This window comes from Sabethes cyaneus, chromosome 1 (assembly GCF_943734655.1).
Source record: "Sabethes cyaneus chromosome 1, idSabCyanKW18_F2, whole genome shotgun sequence".
In the NCBI taxonomy this organism is placed as follows: Eukaryota; Metazoa; Arthropoda; class Insecta; order Diptera; family Culicidae; genus Sabethes; species Sabethes cyaneus.
The window spans coordinates 118,152,451-118,173,780 of NC_071353.1; positions in this window are offsets into that span (position 1 = coordinate 118,152,451).

Consider the following 21,330-nt stretch of genomic DNA (forward strand, 5'->3'; position numbering starts at 1 on the left):
TTATCGGGGATATGAACGCCCAAATCGGCAGGGAAGCAATGAATAGACCGGTGATCGGGCCCCATAGCCTGCACACCGACACGAACGATAACGGCCAGCTATGCATCAACTTTGCGGCTTCCCGAGGCTTGATGATCAAAAGCACCTTCTATCCCCACAAAGATATCAACAAGGCTACCTGGAGATCACCTGACCAACGAACCTCGAACCAAATCGATCATATTCTCATCGAGGGCCGGTTTTTCTCAAACATCACCAGCGTACGCTCCCTACGGAGTGCGGATATTGACTCGGACCACTAGCTAGTAGCAGTACATGTGCGCTCAAAACTATCGACGGTTTATACCTGGCGACAAAGTCGCCCTCCTCGGCTAAACATTCGGCAACTAGACAACCCGCGAACTACCGAAAACTACGCGCGCGTACTACATGACGTACTACTCTGCCTTCCGCTGTGGAGCTAGATGCTTCGACCCTCGAAAACGAATGGAGTAGGATACGCTCGGCCGTCAATGAGGCCGCAACCGCAGTGCTAGGAGTGGAAACCTCGAGTGCACGAAATGATTGGTTTGACGGGGAATGCCAAGAAGCGATACAGACGAAAAAAGAGCTTGGGAAAACTATCTGAGCATATTCACGAGAGGGAATTTGGCCAAGTATCGACGAGCGAGGAATGAGTTGACCACGATCCTGAGGAGGAAAAAGCGCCAGAAGGAGGACAGAGATCGTGAGGAGCTACTATTCCGGGCTAATGACACCCGCAAGTTTTACGAAAAGGTGAACCAAACTCGTAAGGGCTATACACCTAAATCTGACATGTGGAGGGACGAGGGAGAGGATCTAACCACAAACGAGCGCGAAGTGGTCGACAGGTGGAAGCAGTTCTTTGATGAGCACCTCAACGGCGATATAGCAGCAGGAGACGTAATGGAAGTTAATCTCGGACGAACCTACAAACGACAACAGCGTACCGGCTCCCGATCTCGAACAGATCCGGCGAGAAATCGGTCTGCTGAAGAATAATAGAGCCGCCGGAAAGGACCGACTCCCGGCAGAACTCTACAAAAATGGCCAAGAACCGCTAGCAACGGCACTTCACTGGCGGATTTCAAGGATTTGGAAAGAAGAGAAACCACCGGAGGAGTGGATGGAGGGCGAAGTCTATCCCATCTATAAAAAGGGCGATCGGCTAGACTGCTATAACTACCGCGGCATTACGCTGGTCAACGCTGCCTACAAGGTGCTCTCCCATATTTTGTTGCATCGTCTATCCCCCAATAGCAAGAGAATTCGTAGGGCAGTATCAGGCGGGATTTATGGGTGCCCGTGTGACTACGGATCAAATTTTTACTCTCCGACAAATCCTTCAGAAATGTCAAGAGTACAACGTGCCCACGCATCACATTTTCGTGGATTTCAGAGCAGCATACGATACTGATGAACGCGAAAAGCTATGGCAGATAATGCAAGAGTACGGTTTTCCGGACAAACTGACGCTACTCTGGAACGATTGATGTGCTACGTGCGCGTTTCGGGGACACTCTCAAGTCCTTTCGAATCGCGCAGAGGGCTACGGCAAGGGGATGGACTGTCCTGTGTGTTATTCAATATCGCTATTGGAGGTGTGATCCGACGAGCGGAGAGGAACGATCTTCAGCCAGAGTAGCCAACTCCTAGCCTTTGCAGACGACCTCGACATCATTACTAGAAGCCGTGAGACGGCGGAGGCAATCTACGCCAGACTGATAACGGAGGCTAGGAGGATAGGGTTAAAAATTAATGCGCCGAAAACCAAATATATGGTAGGAAGAGGCTCCCGAGAAAGTAACGTTTGCCTCCCACGGACAGTGACTATTGACGGCAGTGAACTGGAAGTGGTTGATGAATTCGTATATTTGGAATCTCTGGTCACCGCCGACAATAATACAAGTAAGGAGATCCAACGACGCATTCAAACTGGAAATCGAGCCTACTTTTCCCTCCGCAAGACGTTTTAACCTAGAAGCATACGCCGTCCTACAAAGCTGACGATGTACAAAACGCTGATAAGACCGGTAGTCCTCTACGGACTTGAGACAGTAACTTTGCTTACGTTTTTGAACGAAAGGTGTCGCGGACTATTTTTTGCGGAGTACAAACGGAAAGTGGAGAGTGGCGGAGATGTATGAATCACGAGCTACAGGCACTGCTTGGAGAGATTCAATCGTACACCTGGCGAAAGCTGGGATACGACGGTGGGCCGGCCACGTCTCAAGGATGCCGGACGACTGTGTAGTGAAATCCGTTCTCTTCAAGAACCCCACCGGCACCAGGAATAGAGGGGCTCAACGTACTAGATGGCTCGACCAGGTTGAAGTCGACTTACATGTGTCGAGACGCGAAAAGGATTGGCGACGAGTAGCCCAGGACCGAGTACAATGGAGAGGAATTCTTGATACGGCAAGAGCCACCCTGGCTCTTGGCTGAATAAGTAAGTAAAGTTATTTATGGCGAAGCCAATTGACAATAATAGTAAAAAACTGTTGGCCAGTGTAACTATTAGAATTACTTTGAGAAACAAAAATTTGCAAACAGACAATTTTAAATTATTATTTTTCACTTGGATGGTCAAACTACTCAATGATGATGATCGATTGACACGGCTGCCCGGGCAAGCTGCCAATAGGCAGTGTAGTGGGATGTTTCCGTTTCACGAGAAGCAAACGTATTGTCTGTCTGTTCCCGCTTCCGGGGCACGATTTTCCATGCAACAACTACATAACACACGGTTACATGGTCGGATTGAAACGCGGAACGGGAAAATCTAATTTCGCACAATGCGCATTAATTATAGCGGCACGTAATTCCGATTGCGTGATAACGGTTTCTCGTTGTTATTATTGCTTTAGCCTCACTATGTTACGTAACCTGTGCAGAATGATTGCTGGAAGCCCATTTTTATCATCTAGTATATCCCGAAAAGGGTGCTTGTTAGCGTTGCGAATATTTCTGATTATTCCTGGTCAGAAGCATCCGTTTCGTTGCAGTTAAAAGTAGTGCACCATGCATCTCCATTGAATTATAAAAGCTTTATTTCTTAAAATTATACCTCAAATACTTTTCTGAATTTTTGAAATAATATGAAAAAAATTTTCCCAAAAGTTATAAAACATGGTTTTGTTTTTACACTATGAAAATACACCAAAAACAAATATTTTCAAAGTTCTTGCAACCATAAAAAGCATTGAGTTGGAACTGAAAGGTTTTAAGCAAAGGCTCATTAAAATACTCTTAATTTGCTATCAGGATTATTGAAATCAGTTCAGTGGTACGAAAGTTTTCAATTTTTAAAAAAGGAACATTGTAAACACGACGATTTGCGACCCAGTCTTAAATTTTCCGAAAAAGAAAAACACCATTTTAACAAGTACTTTGGTAGTACTTTTCCATGTAGTGAAAATGGACTTTTTTCAGATGGTTATAAAAAAAACCAAGACAGCTAATTGAGTGTGATAAATTTCCCATGGAAAGTAATAATTTTAGCTTACTAACAAAATAAAATCTACGCCCTTGTGAGCGACCTTTCGGCAGTTAACCGGAACAGTCGCCATGGCGGACGAAAATATGCGTGTAGGCATGTTTTTGAGTTCTTTGTTCGTTTTATTTATCAATTTCTCCTCAGTTTGCGCGACAAAATTGTTGAAGTAGATCTTACGCTTCAGGTTTGCCCAAAAATTCTCGATGGGACGCAGCTGGGGCACGTTGGGCGGATTCGCCGACTTCAATATTCAGCCGCTCCATCTCCTCCAACGATCGCTTCGAGTAGTGGGCCGACGTCAGATCCGGCCAGAACACCGCGTCTTCGCCCTTATGGTATTTTTGGATGAACAACGCAACTTCCAGCTAGCACTTCGTACTATAAATTTCCCCGTTCGCGGCCAGTCCGGAGCGAAAGAAGAGCGGCTTTGACATCCCCTTCTCGCACCTTTGATATCCCCACAGCAGCACCTTCTTGGGGAACTTGGTGTGTAAAATGAACTTCACCTCGCAGTTCACTTCCTTCGTGGGGGAAGTAAAATACGACCCCTGCCCTGCCAGTCGTTGCCACCCAGGGTGAGATAGGTCTCGCCGTCCATCAGCACCGCCACGTCGCGATTCGCCGGGAAAACCAGCTTATTTGATCGCTGCCGCTGCGTCATTGCCTGCAACTCCGAGACCTGTGGACGGGACTGCCACTTCCTGACATGTATGTCCATATTCGCCAGGTACTATTTCACTGTTAGGCTGGTTGCACCGACCTCCCGGCCAAGCGCACGCAGCGATGTAGCCACTTTTCCCTCGGGCTTCCTCTTCAGCATCCCTTGGAGATTCTTGTCGCTTAGGGTCGTCGGCCATCCGGAACCGGGCTTTCTTTAGATGCTCTGATTATTGTCCAATAGTGCCAAGATGTTGTAGATGCCAGAACGGGCGTATCCGGTGTCCACAAAGTGCCGCACGATGTCCGTTTTCGACGCGGCGGGGTACCGTTCTTTGGAACGTGCTGCTCGAGCCAAAGATGCTGATACCGTTCTTTGAACGCGCACACTTCTGAACGAAGTAGCTTCACTGTTTTCACCATCACGGTTAGAGTTCAACTGATGGAGCTGTAGAATTTTTTTGCACGTAAGCTAATAAAACCTTGCATAGGAAATTTATCAAACTTAATTGGCTGTCTAGCTTTTTTTATCACCATCCGAAAAAAGATTGAAGATTTTTTTTGGAAATGAAATCCGAAAACAACATCATCCTGGTCGTATTATCGTGTTCCGGAAAGCTTTCCATCTTCGCTTATGTAGTCAGGCAGTAGTGAAACGTGCGGTGCGCTCATACCGATAGAAGAACTTTGTTTACGCTGATGGATTTATGCAAATTTCATTCGACTGCTTCTTATTAATGTGGTTTTTTGGCCAAGCTTTCGCTGCGGTACTTGGCAATGGGCAATGGTAGTCACCGTCGTGCAATCGAAACGATAGCTAGAAGTAGCATCATCGTAGAAACGGGCAATGATATTTGTTATGACAGATGAGTTTGTTGTTGGTTTTGAGCGCTTGCTCTTTTTTTGATGCACGCACTAATAACCCCTGTTCTGAAACTATTCCCTGGTCCGTAATCACCCGTTACCGAAATCAGTAGTAAAGTGCTTTCGAATGATTTTGGCTCTTTTCTAGGTCAACGAAAATTTGCATGTTCTCATCATTTGTCATTATGCTGATTTCCCAGTGAGGAGTCTGTTCACAACTGTGACATATTAGAACGCTTGAATAACGAAACACGAACGATTTACATTCTACAAGTTATTGACGGACATGACAGAAAAGTAATTACTTTCATGTCCCGCATCATTTCACAATAAAGCATTGCACGCAGATGTCAGTGCGTTTTTTTTTCGTCCAAGGTTTGACAGTGTTGTGGGGTTTGTTTTGATTACATATTCGTAAGACCCAGAAGCAAAAAACTGCAAAAATAACGAAAATATATGTCGTACAGAACTGCTATCATTTTCCTGCTTCGAAAAAGTCGGGCATTTCCGGTTTCCGCAAACAAGTGGTACGAATTACAAGTAATAAACCCACTAGCAGTAAAATTAAGTTACAAAGGGAATCAAAACAAAACACACAAAAACGTCAAACCAGAGTTGAGGTTAGGCACCGTGCAAAGGTTTATGGTATTCAATCGGAAAACTACACGCTAAACTTTGTTTTAGGGATTTTGAATAAAAATCTTATATCTATTCCTGTCATTATGAAGTATTCCACACGATAAATTTTTGACATTAGCTGGGGCTCTCGATGAAGCTTTTTGCAGTAGGAATAATAGCAACAAGATCAGATTCCAAACTCCCGGATCCTCTCCTCCACTCTTTGCTCCCTCCTGAACCCTATACATACGAGCTCCAAATGTCATTCTCGTTTAGTGACGAAACCGTAAAAGACTTCATACACAAATTCATGATTTCAAATTACTAGCTTTCGATTTTCGGCTATGCAGTTTTTGTTTCAAAACTACTCAGATTCTGAGTTTGTATACTCCAAAAAGAATCAGAGCAATTTCAACCAACTAGCAGGCAACAATATGGCGGAGTACAATGCTATGTGAGTTTCAACAGATTTCAAAAAGCAAATCCGTAACAATACACAATGAGAAGTAAACAAACGAAACATTAGTAGCTGAACTTATTTTCGGTAGCTAAAGTAAATACGTACACCTATCCCGCTCCAGTACACGTCCAGTTGCTGGAAAAAGTTATCTTACGGTTGAATGTTTGTTTACACAACACTTCAGCACCGGGCAAGAGTGGCTGCCCGAAGCCGGAATGTCACCTTTCGAACAAGAGGACATGAAAACGTTACGTAAAAACTTAGTACAAATAATCGCGGGTGCCACCAGACTCGAGATTTGCATGAAACCAAAGTTTATGTTGGATGGCGATATTGGTCGTCCAGATGGTGGAGGCAAACTTTCTTTAAAGTCTACGATTATTGAATAGAAGCGATAGCAAATAGCGTGTATTCGATAAGCACGTCGATACCTAGGTCAAATCAGACTTCTAACAACTTCCTGGCAAAAATTTTATTTATTTGTTTATTTATTTATTTTATTGTGAAATTAAACTGACATTGTTGTCTTACTGAATATTATAGTCAAAGTCATGCTTATAAAAACTGCTATTGACACATTCCGCGGGCCGGTGTACCAACCAGACATTTTATAAAAGTTGCTTTTAGCAGTATTGAATATTTTTTCATAATTGGGCAATGTTTGAACCTTTCAAAACTGCCATGACTGATATTCTAGCATTTTCGGAAGTTATATAAAACGTGTATCGAAAATAAATGAAATTTACAAGAAATAAATGATTTTTCGTGATATTTTTAAAAGTACTGCTACAGTGCGCTAAAACATTTCATAATATCATTTGTTTTCGACCAACTTACAAAGGAATATATGCAGAATCTATTCCAAAAATAGTTTGGATGTAATTTTGCAGTTATTTTGTATTTCAAGTGGATGAAATAGGGCCATTTTTTTGCGTTGTAACGTCACGAAAAAGGTGTACTTTTTCGCTTTCGCAGAAAAGTACAAATTCGAACAATCTAATAATCCGTATTCTCTTTGTACTCAAAAATACCTTTAAAACGGTGCCTAAAGAATGATGATAAGTTACGTAGAACCTAAGTTACAACTGATTGAAGCTCGCGTTGTAACGTCACGGCGGCCAGCCGGACGGATTCAAAATAAGTGAGACATAAGTAATAGCATCAAAACCTTAAGACATAGGATTATAGTTGCTTCAAGAAAGTTTCTTCATTTAAAAAGCACTTTCTAGTGGTGAAAAAATATTCGGACATTAGGGTGTCCTCAAGCAGATACAAAAAATATTTTCTCTATTTCAATTCAGAAATGATTGCTGTCTACAGAAAATTTGTAAAAAAACTAATTTCAAGAAACTTCGTTGAATACTGAAGATTTATATTTCTTACATGAAAAAAGTTATAGAGAAAAACTCTTAGGGACACCCTTAAAAAAAATTTTTTTCGATCTAGTTCTTCAATACCGCTTCGTGCGCCTTTTAGATGTTCTAAGAAATTGGTAATCGAATTAAATTGCACATTTTCGTCGAAGATAGTAGAGATCTATCTTTTTTCCTTAAGAAACTATCCCTTGTTTTTTTATTTATACATGTTCACCTACCACAGTCCACAGTCCAGTTTTCCACAGTCTTCTACCCTAAGTTGTACATGGTGGAATACAGCATAAATTAACTCACAAAAAACAAGTGAGATCAGCTGCTCATAGCTGCTCTCCCCCGAGATACACCCTCTTAAAGAGTACATATAAAAATAAAAAAAGCCAGTGATAGTTTCTAAAGGGAAAAAGATAGTGCTCTACTATTTTCGACAAAAATGTGCAATTTAATTAGATTACCAATTTCTTAGAAATACAAGTAAGCCATACGAAGGGTTATTAAAGAGCTAGATCAAAAAAAATTATTTTAAGGGTGTTCCTAAGAGTTTGGCTCTAAAACTTTTTTTATGTACGAAATATAAATCTTCAGTATTCAACAAAGTTTCTTAAAATTAGCTTTTCTACAAATGTTTTGTAGACAGCTATCATTTCTGACATAAAATAGAGAAAATATTTTTTGTATCTGCTTGAGGACACCCTAATGTCCGAATATTTTTTCACCACTAGAAAGTGCTTTTTAAATGAAGAAACTTTTCTGAAGCAATTATTATGCTATGTCTTACGGTTTCGATGCTATTACTTATGTCTCACTTTCTTAGCATCTCTCCCACAGCGCGACGTAATTTGTGAACAACCCCACAATTACGTAGGCGAAATAGTGAAAGACAAATTAACAACACATTTTTGTATTATCCCTTATGTACAGAGGGCAGCAACAGCGATAATTAACGCATATTAAATGAACAGATTTTTCGTGACGTTACAACGGAGCTACGACCCTCTCTGTGCAAAGCAGAGCGTTGTAACGTCACGAAAAGTAAAAGCTGTTTAAAAATTAACTTCACTAACTATCGGAATTCTGAAAACGGCAAGTTGTTCAGTATTCATCTCTTATCAAATCATAGAAGAAAATCTTTAGATAAAATTTGAAAGAGAGCAGAATTTTCATGTTTTTACCATTGTTATACTATAACAAAGGTTTAAAAATTGGTCGAAAAACACGAAATTGATCCGAGGCCCGGAGGGCCAAGTCACATATACCAATCGATAGGGTTCGACGATTTGAGCAATGTCTGTGTGTGTGTGTGTGTGTGTGTGTGTGTGTGTGTGTGTATGTATGTAATGATTTTTTCTATCGCCTGTTTCTCAGAGATGGCTGAACCGAATGGTTCGTTATTACTTTTGTTTGAAAGGTGTTATTGTCTAGTAGATCACTATTGAGTTGCTTCGTGATACGACGTTTCGTTTAAAAGTTATAAGCAAAAATGTGAAAAATACGTGACACGGGTTTCTTCGAAACTACATAACAGATTTCATCGATCTTAGTATCAAATGAAAGCCCTTATTAAATGTAAATTGTTCAGGAATTTTTAATTGAAAACAAATAAGTAGTTTAAAAGTTAGCCTTAAAAAACCTGTTTTGACAAGGTAATAATTATCGCCTGTTTCTTAGAGATGGCCAAACCGATTTATGCGCTATTAGTCTGATTCGAAAGATAATATATCCTAATAGATCACTATTGAATGGTTTTTTGATTGTACGTTTAATTTGAAAGTTATGAGCAACCGTATACACCACACCAAAATTAACAATAATTTATAATGATTTTAACCAAGATAATTTATCTAATTTCAATTATTTTAATATCAAACGAGAGGTTTTGACACTACGAATGTATATGCAAAATTGCATAAGAATTGGCTTTACCAGTTAAAAGATATTAACCCTCGAACACTCGCGCCAACTTTTGTAACACAGTTACTCGCGCGCAAAATAGCCCCAAACCAAAGAAAACGTGTGCGCTAGAGTTTTGACTGGGAAACTTGGTTTTAGGTTTATCGAACCTTTGGAAGAGTTTCTTGAAATTGAAAGCTCTATCGTCTGTGAAATAAAGTGAAATAAAAAAAATATTTTTTTTAGTGTCAATATAACACATTGATGTATTCTGCAAAGTTATAGAGCTTATTATTACAAGAAATTTTGCTGAAGACAGTAACCTTCTATCTCTGCAGCGAAGATAGAAATATCTTATTTATTGTATATGAATTTGTAAAATCAGTTTTTCTATTTTTGCTCTTTTTGTAATTGTTGTATGACTTTTTCATGTACTACAAAATTGTACAAATAGTAAAAATACACAACTTTGCTGAAAATAGTATACCTGTATGTTTGCTTATTTAGGAACTGTAGAACTTTGATTATAAAGAATACCCTAATTTTGACTCCCAATTACTCGACTACCAGCAGACGGATACATTTTAAACATTTTACATTTGCTGATAGTTTTGCTCCATAAATTTTCCCAACAATTTAAATTATTAATGCATTGCATAATTATGATATTTTGCTCACAATAAGTTTGTTGAAGAATATACGTTAGTTAAACAACGATTTGTAACTTTATAACAATATGGCGTTGAAAAACCTACACGTGTTGTATAAAATACAACAGCGTGAGTTAATAAAAATTGATGAAAATTATTCAAGAAAACTCTATTGATGTGATTCAAATAGAATGGCATTACAGGAAACTATGCATGGTTCAAAAACCTATAAACTAGACCTTTGCTAGACAATGTATATGCTAAAGGATAAGATTTCCTCTTACAACTTACTTTTATTTGCACTTACTCAGATTAATAACAACTTGCTTATCCTTACTCAGCAATTTCATGAAAAAAGGATCTATCAAAATTTAAAAGTATTCCTATTTTGTTCAAATTTTGTAAACTTTTTCAATTTTCAAAAATTTTATGTAAACCAACGCACTACGCAACGATAACCAATAGATGAATTATGTTCCGAAGACGTGTCGATTTCTTTCTCAAATAGCAAGTAAGACCGTATAACAAAGGTTCCTTTCACCACTAGGTGGATTAAATTGGGTTTTTAACAGAAGAACCAAAAGTCGTATTTCTGGCGCGTTGTAACGTCACGCTACATATTTGCTTTCCAAAACAATCTGGGCAAAGCAAATGCTATTAATTTATCCACTTTTAATAGGAAATTTTATGCTCTTTCCAAATATATAATAATATTTGGGGGTTTCTCAACGATTTTCCCAGCTAAAACATAAATACTGTGCAAAGAAAAGTCAAAACGTTGTAACGTCACGGCGGAATGTGTCTATTACATATTTTCTGTGCAAACTTATGTGAAGGTTCGCCGAACTCAAAGAGGGTTTCAACTGCAGAGAAAGTTCGCATGCAGGCAGTTATTGGTTCGTTGCATCCAAAAGTTGTTCGATAAAACTCGGCTGCAGTAGTCCCCCCCCCCTTCTGGCTACGTGGCTGTTGCGACGCACGGAAGCTCAAAGCAGATAGAATTGTCGGTGAATCGATCTCGTCATTTAGGATCTTTGCTACACGTACAGCTTGCTGAACCTTCCTACGTTACTCGAGTGTTTGAAGACCCAGAAGACGACAACGTTCGGGATATGGTGGTAGATTTGCTGCATCACGCCAAGGTAAGTCTCGTAGCGCAAGCCGGACAAAACGTTTTTGCACCCGTTCCATACGCAGATTCCATGCCAGCTGATAAGGACACCAAACTATGCACGCATTTTCGATCAGTGGACGTACCAAGGAACAGTATAGCGCCTTCAGACAGTGAGGATCACTGAAATCACGGGCAATCTTTGCGATGAAGCCAAGCTGTCGGGAAGCTTTCGATATTGCAATGGTGCGATGTAAATTGAACGTCAGTTTGGCATCAAGCAGTACTCCGAGGTCATTGGTTTGATCGACTCTCGAAATTAGCTGTTCATTTATTTGGTAGTTGACGGAGATTGGACTAGCGATGCGATGGAAAGTCATTACTTGGCACTTCGGGATGCAGATGACCAGCCAGTTTTTCCTGCACCAGTCAGCGAACATATCCAAAAGTCCCTGAAGTCGCATACAATCATTTATAGAACGAACTGGTGAATACAATTTCAAATCGTCAGCGTACATTAGCTTGCATCCAACTCCAAGCAGCGGGGCGATGTCGTTGAAAAACAGCACAAACAGTACAGAGGTCCCATATTGCTGCCTTGGGGCGCACCCGACAAATTAGTAAACCGGGAAGAGAAACAGGAGTTAAGCTGTATACGTAGAACTCTGCCGCATAAACAGGAGCTGAGCCATTCGGTGAAATTCCGAGATGCGCCAAGTTGCGAGATTTTCTGTAGTAGTATTTTATGGTCAATACGATCGAACGCTGCTTTTAGATCGGTATAGATCACATCCATTTGCGCTTTTTGTTCCATGTGGGAAATACAGGTAGATGTAAAATCCATAAGGTTAGTGCTTACGGATCGACCAGGCGTAAATCCGTGTTGGTCGGTGGAAATATAACATTTTGTTCTAGCAACGATAAAATTTGCGACATTTTCATTGCAACCGGGACGGTCAACCAGGAAATTCACATGAACGAGTGATAAGAACGTTTGCTTCCTTTCCTGAAGCATTACTATTTGTTGCAACACCGCACTTCCCTGCTAAATTGAGCACGTGTACAGCAATGTTGCAATTCGAGCAAGAAGTCAATGATGCCTACTCTCACGCGAGACAGTATCAAAAGCATGGCATTCCACGCTCACACTGCTCACGCAAACGTAAAACAAACAGCCGCCGTTGCTGTGTGCAGACATTCTGCTACCTACACGCTCGCGAAAATACAGCCTCACATCGTCTTTTTACAGAGCTTACTCGCGAGTCAAATAACTCGTGAGAAATCAACTGAGTGCGCTTGGCCGGGAGGTCGGTGCAATCGGCCAAACAGTGAAAAAGTACCGGGCGAACATGGACATACATGACAGGAAGTGGCAGTCCCGTCCACAGGTCTCGGAGCTGCAGGCAATGACGGCTGAAAAAATGGTCAAGACGATTTTCCCGGCGAATCACGACGTGGCGGTGGTGATGAACGACAATGCCTATCTCAGGTTTACGGGTTGGTTTAAGGCGATCAAAGCTGCATAAAGTAAGCACTCAAATGGTGTGTAAATAAGCGATGTTTAAGCTACTTTAAGTTTTTCAAACCAGTTCTCCCTCAAAAACTTATAAAAAAGCTTAATAACGGATTTTTTTTGCTTCTAAACAGCCATAAACACCATAAACAACTTGCTTCTAAACAGCCATAAACACCAAACCGTTTTACGGCTGCTTAAAGGTGATAAAATATAGAGTGGAAGCTTTCATTAGGCTCACAGCTTTCAAACTAGTTTAAGGCTGCTTAAGGGCGTTAAAGTGGCTTTAAAAACTTCTACCCAGTTTTCTTTTGGCTCACAGCACACATACTGTCAGATCATAGAATTTCGCAATACGGCTGACAGCAAAAGTTTGTCAGTTATCGACATTATCGACTGCTTCACGCTAGACGGGCTAGGCTTCAGGTGTAAAGATATTCTCACTGTCTCTTCTGCAGATGCAAATGGGGCGGATCATACGGTGAGTGCTTATGGATCAAGAGATGGCTGGTTCAATTCCCGGAAAAAAGACATGCATTTTTAATTAGCTTAGCTAGCTTACTTGTACGAATTAAAGTTATTCGATACTAAAAATATCGCGTTCACGGCGAAATAAAAATGACGCGTTCATTTTTTTTAAATTTAAAAATAGATTTTTTTGGCTGCATAAAGGTTGATGAAGCGTCGATTAAGCGACTGGAAAAGCAGATTGCAAAACTATTTCTCGTTCTAAAAATAGAATTGACAGCATTGCGCAAATTGGCTATTTAAAAGCGCAAAAAATTTAAATTTCGCATATAATTTCAAGTGTTGAATTTACCATTTAGGATTTTGAATGTTGAATCTTGAGTATGTTTATGTACATTGGATTTTGAATTTTGAATTTCCTCTCTCGGATTTTGCAGTTTGGAAGTTTAACTGTGAATTCAGACTTTAGATTATTTCGATTTAATGACATCTTTCCTGGAAAGAACGAACATTTCTTTTCTTGGCTAGCGGCATTAAAGTGATTTTCTAATGCACCATAAAAAATTCCAGAAACCAACTGGATTTAAGTGGCTGCCATAAAGCTACGTAAATGCAGAACACACTTCCATTATTCAATTCCGACATTTTAGTTGCCGCTAGTAATTGTCGGAGCATGCAGTTTCAAGTATGTACCTTCTACTTGCCACTTAACACTTTTACAATCCTGTTTGCGCCGACTTCAGAAGAAGAAATTCTCACCTCTCTTCTGACTGACGAAACGGACTGCTTTTAAAACGTTGCTTGTCGTGTATTCGCATAGCACAACAACGAGTCCAGCAAGGCGGAAAAAATAATTAGTGCCATTAACTGCGCCTGCCAGTTCCTAGGATTTCAGCAGAAAAAGTATTCAGGAGCACCACTCGACGGACGGAGGGAAGGAGGGGGGGGGGGCGGTTCTGACATTGTGCAACGGGAACTCCTCAAGGCCGTTCTCTTTTAGTTCAAGATGGCGTGCAAGGAAAGTTGTTCAAGCTTTACAATAACCAAACCGGAAGTGGCAGGTTAAGGTGAGCTAAGGTGTTAGATAATGGCGGAGATTTGATTCCTGTAAAGAGGGTGAGCTCCGGAGGCCAAACAATCTGGAGCTGAAAGAAAAGGAAAGTAGTGGAACGATGTCTGTGAACAGGTGATCTTTGTGGTCATGTCATTGCTGACTCCACCAATGAGTTACCGTAAGTTGATTGAACTTTGTAGTTTGCGGGATTCGGAACCTAAAATTATCCTCTAAACGCCAGCAAAGAAGAAAAAGCAAAACACAATCAACTACAATTACTTTCACATGAAATAGGTTAGTTGTCAGACGTCATCGGACTGTCGGAATAATTAATGATTTAGATTTTTGAGCGTCTGTAAACGAACCAAAAAAAATCAAAAATCGTTCCAGTGAAATGAAAACGTGACGATTTGAAACTAAAAGCTTTTAATACTAGCATCAATAATTACTGCCCTGCTTTCTAAGCGAGCATTTAAAGCGAACCACACACAAGTCGGTTGAAAATAGTAACACACTCGGGCGGAAATGATTTTCCGCAAAATCAATTTCCGACCAGGCAGGGCATGTGGATGCCAACCGGTAGCGATGTATTGCCGTGTGCGGCATACCGGCATGTGGGAGAGGCTACGGCACGGAACACACATTTGAATAATTGATGAACGTTAAGTGACACGTTCTCCATCGACGGTGGCTTTTTCCGACCGCCTAGATAACTCCATTGGCTCAATGTCACCGCCGTTATTCATAGGTATCGGATACGGATACAGACAACGACCGGCGCTGTAATTGAAACGTTGCGTCACATGGAGATCCATTGGTTTCATTGGATTCATTGGTTGGACAGTACGCAGTTAAGAATGACGTTGAAGAGTTTAGATGTAACAAGGTGTTTACTACTCGTTGAGTATAATATTAATCTTTTAATATATAAGTGCCTTGTCTGTAACCTAAACCAGACCCCTGACAGGACGTCATGTTTTTGTAGCAAAAATTGCAGCTTAAATACTTTACACAAAGCAGAAACTAGTACATGTGCATCTAATCATGAACGCTCTCTATTGCAGGGCAGGATTTGTTTTGGCCCAAAAAAGAAATTGATGTTATAAACATAACCATATTCACGATAAAACCGTGGAAAGATGTCAGTGCCCTGATTAAAACCCTACCGCGGAGTGAAGGCTCAGAGCAATTGTGCCAGATTGCAACCAAGGCAAGCATCAGTAAAGTAATCACACCAAGCGTTAAGGGAACGTTTAGGCGTTTGGTCATACATTCCGGTTAACTCTGTTATAGTGAATCTAAATTATCACTTCAAAAAAGTGTCTTTGCGTCAAAGTTACAGAAAATTTGCTTGAGTACCACCGATTCGCTCTCAATTAAACGCGAGGCGACGCTTCTGCACTTATACTCTTATAGAAGATTATCTTCTTTCTTTCCTTAAAGCCAAACAATTTTTTCCTTAGAATAATAACTCCCAAAATACAAGTCAAAAGTACACTTACAAACCGGAAATGATAGAGACGACAAGTTGTTCTACTGGGCAAGATGCAGCGAATCGCTTACTTGTAGTAAAATTACATTCCCTCAAGGGCACCGTTTGAAACGTTCACCCAACCCAACAATGCAACCCAAACAAAGCTATTCGAAGATGGTTTTTTTTGTGGCGACTATACGAGAAACAGGCCCTCTGGGAACAGTTGCCAAAAGTGCAATTGTGTGTTCCTTTCTGCGGGTTAAAAACGCTTCCGGGCTTGTGAAAACTGCTGAAACCAACGGAGTGTCTCGCATTAAAATGGAAGCTGCAAATGTCATTACATAACCCTGCCGCTTGTGAACCCTTCTCTCTTCCAGAGCATCAACCGACAAACGTAAAACGAAAAGCGTAGTTAAAAACTTTTTCATAAACACACAGCCGTACACATATGCCAACTTAACCAAGAGTTACAAAGCAAAGCCTATTGTTATCTGCTGTTTCTACAGCGAGCGCCCCAATCGGCTAACCCCTTGAGTGGGAAACAGATTAAGAATCGGTATTGGATTGGAATGGCGGGGCTACAAAGATTAAACTCCAAATCTTTCTGTAGTCAAACTCGGTGCTCTTCTGTTGCTGCTGTCCTGAACGTCGCTCGCTGCTGGAAGGCAATGATTTCCAGAAAGCCCGACACAGAGAAAGTGAAGAAGGCAAAACTGCACTCATTTTAAGGCTATTACGGTGTCATTAGGTTGGCAGAACCATTCCATTTTGCCTACTTTCCTCCTGCTCCTGCAGCTTCATTCCTCTTGCCAGGAAATTTTTCACAGAAATTTATCTGCAGGAATGAAGTGAGTGGTAAAATAGGTTCAACAGAGCGCAACACTCATGGTGCTCGGAACGATGCTAATGCCCCAAAGCAAAACGAGGACGACGACGGCTTAGGCTTGTGGTGGCCCTGAATGAAGGCGAAAGCGCTCATATCCTGGCGATTTCGAAACTGGTATGTGATAGAGGAATATCAGCAAGCATAATGAGAAAATCTAAGTTGAGCGAAATTATGTTGATTCCAGTTTTAATTTTACCATACAATGCGGCAAGCCATGCTTCATATTTTCCTAAATTACGTAACGGTTGGGTACGTAAGGAAGTGGATTTCTGAGAGCTAATTGGAATATTAGTCATGAGAGATGTTTTCTCATTAAACCTGTAAAACCATTTGAGGTGGTATGCTGTATTCAACCATTCAAGCAATCAAACTATCATAGTACGTAAATAGTAAAGTTTAAGTTATTAAAGATCTAAATCTTGATTTCTTAATTCTTAATTCTAAATAATAAATTCGGCACGTTTTTGACGGTATACCACTTCATGGCTTTGGTTTCGTTATGACAGGAGGTCAAATCCGGCTAAAACAACACGGAACAGTCGTGCTTGTTAGCTTGCTTGCGACAGCACAAACGGACACATTGGAATCCCGCTTCAAAATGCCTGCTACTCTTTTTCGCCGACCGAAAAAACGGAACTTTTTGTTGCCACCGTTTTAAAGGGGTAAAAGTGACATTTCTTAAGTGAAAAATCACAAGAAACCGATTGGTGATGGTCTCAACACGCGGAAATGACGGAAAGTAGCCAATATGACCCATTCACCCTCATTTTTTAATTGTTTTGAAAGAATCATGCATCTCTTTAATTTGAGATTCTATGGTGAGGAAAAGAAGAAGAATGTTAGGAAAAAGGAATACAAACAATTTTATTTTAATACAATTTAATCTAGAAGTCCGTTTTGCTGCAATTCACTCAAGGTTTTTGTACTAACAGGTAAAATGCCAATTTGATGCTTTTACCAGAGATTTTCAAGAAGGCATGCCTGTTGGGAAGGTTGAAAAAGTTCAAATATCGAACGATGATCAAGCTTTTCACAAAATGTCGTGTAAAAGAATGTTTTGCCTTGCTTTACGCTACAATTTGTACTGAAATCTAGGAAAACGAGCAACTGTAATAGTGCTCCGATTTCGTTCAAATTTGGTGTGATTGTTCCTAGTTGAAAAATTTTAGACCCATATTTCTAGGGTTTAGGGTGCCTCTTTCTGAGTTGAGGTAGTCACAAAAATCGTCATACTTTCCGATTTTATTTCAATCGAAACTTCATAACTTTTGAATCACTGAACCGTTTTTAATGATTAAGGTTGAAGTTTTTGAAGCGTCTTTGTAGAATATGAAACCTGGAAATTAAATAAACAGAAAACTTTTCAAATATAATTCTACTATGTATATTTTATTCTTGACAGATACGTATTTCGCCTACGACTTGCTGGCTTCCTCAGTGTCTGTTTTCGAATTGAGGAAGCCAGCAAGTCGTAGGCGAAATACGTATCTGTCTAGAATATAATATACATAGTAGATTTCAATTGGATAAGTTTTCTTTTTATTTAATTTCCAGACATGATTTAGATTCCAAATAAAAGACATTTCAATCAATTTTTCAGAAAACATATTCGACTGTAGCTCATAGCATTCCGGACCACGGAAACGTTCAAACTTTGAAGAGAGAAGGAATGGCAAGCATGTTGATTTTTGTAGCCACCCTATTCAGAAAGGGGCACCCTAAGCGTCCAATAAATAAGTATGGATCTAAGATTTTTCGACAAGAAACAATCACACCAAATTTGAACGAAATCGGAGCACTTTTACAGTTGCTCATTTTCCTACCAATACTTTTTCAGATTTCGGTACAAGTAGTAGAGTAAAACAAGGCAAAACATTCCGTTGCACGACATTTTTGTGAAAAGCTTGATCGTCGTTCGATCGTTTGAATTTTTCAACCTTCCCAACAGGGATGCCTTCTTGAAAATCTCTGCTTGAAGGATCGAATTGGCATTTTTCCTGTAGTACAAAAACCTTGAGTAATCGGAGCAAAACGGACTTCTAGATTATGTTGCTTTGTATTAAAATAAAATTATTCATATATTGCACGTTTCTTTGGCAACAAAACGCGCTGCTCACTTTTTTGATAGCGATTCTGACGACGGTTTCGCCCGCGACGGTTATAATTCATCGCGTACGAAAAGGTGGGAAATTGATAATACCTTTTTTCCAACATTCTTCTTCTTCTTTCCCATACCATAGAATCTCAAAATAGAGATAGTTTATAGATGATTATTTCAAAACTATTAAAAAATAGGGGTAAATAGGGCTAAATGGGCTACTTGCCGTCCATCACTAATCGGTTGCTCGTGATGTTTTACATAAGAAATGTCACTTTTACCCCTTAAAAACAGCGGCAACAAAAATTTCCGTTGTATCGGTTGATTTTGCACACTGTGCCTTGCCTGAACACAGTTAGTGACAGTTGATTTGTTCACTTTTAATGATTTCGCCAATTTGACATGCGAGCTGTCCGAAGTTACACGATGCGCGAGCAAAATTTTAATGCATTGTTCCTCTTACTTAGACGCCATTTTACTAGGTGCTTTAATAAGTTTTTTAAATTCACGAAATTCAAACTTTATATTGTGCAAATATCGATCGTAAATTATAAATTCAGCTTAGAGCCGAGGTGGATCTTGCTGTATCAAGAACTTCCACTTGGTGTAGCCATTAAGCTGATGGCGGTGAGGTTCTTGAAGACAACTGATTTTACTGCACAGTCTTCCGGCATTTTTGTGAGGTAGCGGACCCACCGCTGCCTCCTAACTATTGGCAATAGTGCGATGGGAATCTCTCTAAGTATTATCTGCAGCTAGTGGTCATACACCACCATCACTCTTCGCTTTCCGTTAATACTACGTCAAAAATAGTCCGCAACACCTTACCACAGACAAACAGACATAACTCTTGGAAGAAAAATCATCAAAAATTATCGTACCTCATATTTAGCCTGAACACTAGCACCATGATAGGCATTTCCAAATATCATATATCAGGTATCAGCATCTTTGGCTCGAGCAGTACGTTCCGCACAATCATGTGGAAGATTTGTGCCTTGCCCATCTTACCCGTGTCATCATTTACCTGATGAGGACGGAAATGAAAACAAGAGGAATAGGAAGGGGTGGATGAGGAATTTGGACAAACACAAACATATACATACCGAGAGATTTTTGTACCCCCGAGGGGATACTGCAATCCTTGGTAGTTAACTTATTAATAGTACACCCCCTGGGGGGTATACTCATGATAAATAAGAGCTTATAGCTCAATACCGCTTTCGGTAAGAAACATCAAAATATCTCGTAATTTTAGTTTCCTAAAATCCGATTCATTTAAGACGTAGGATCCAAAGATCCTATGACGCAATTGTGCTACTGCAGGACAGTTGCAAATTACGTGATATGGTGTACCGTAGTCGGATTCACATAAATTACAATGAAACGATTCAGCTCGCTGAATCGTAGCCATATGATAATTTAGTCTGCAGTGACCAGTCAGTGATCTGACAAGAATACTGCAATATACCTTTGAGTGTTGCAAAAGAAATTTCACAACCTTCTCACACGGCTTAACAATGAAACTTTTCGTTTGACGACAAGTTTCAAGATTTTCCCAATAACGTACATGTTCAGATGAAAACCAAGATCGAATCTTTTGTTTTATCCAACATGCCGCAATTGGTAAAGCACGTTCCGGTCCGAAAACCGACTTTTCCGCTCCAGATCTTGCTAGTTCATCAGCCCATTCATTTCCAGTTATACCAGAATAGCCAGGAACCCAAACCAGATGAACAGCATTTAGAATGCTTAGTTCTTCTAGGCAGGCGATGACTGTTTTAGATTTAGAATTAGCCGTACAAAGAGCTTTCATAGCGGCTTGACTGTCAGAACAGAAGTAGATAATCTTGCCTATCAGTTCTTTCTGAAGTGCAAACTGAGCTCCGCACATAATTGCAAAGATTTCAGCTTATAAAACGGTGCAGTAACTACCCAACGAATAGGATTCCTCCAATTCCAGCTCACGGCAGTAAACATCAGCACCCGCGCGACCTTCGTACAAGGAACCATCGGTATAACAGACCACATAGTCGGAAATTTTCCTTTCCATGTAACCTGACATCCAATCCTCTCTAGGAGGAAAGTCACTTGAGAGAGTCCTATACGGGAAAGTACGCATGAGCGTTACATCGCTAGGAGCAAGGGCAAACTTGTCCTCAGCAACAATTTGCGACCACAATCGAGTATGCCCAGTGGAACCGTCCACAGACTGCCAAAGGCCAATCGCGTGTAGTCGATAAGCACATATTAGTGCCTCTTGCTTCAGGTGGAAGTTTAATATTGAAAATAGCTTCTAGGGCGGCAGTAGGAGTTGTAGTAAATGCACCAGACATTGCCATTAAACACATCCTTTGAAAATGGTTTAGCTTTGTCTGGACAGTCACAACTTCCCCTCTCTGCCACCATACAAGACAACCATACGCCAGTATTGGTCTGACAACGACCGTGTATAACCAGTGTATGTATTTGGGTTTAAGCCCCCAAGAGTTGCTAATTGCTCGTCTACATTGCCCAAAGGCCATGCACGCTTTCTTAATTCGGAAATCAATATTTGTAGACCAGTCAAGCTTGGAGTTGAGAATCAACCCCACGTACTTCACCTCGTTCACAATATCAACATCCGAATCGTAAAAGCGCAGAGCGCGAGCTCCATTGGTATTTCTACGTCTTGAAAATAAGACGATAGATGTTTTG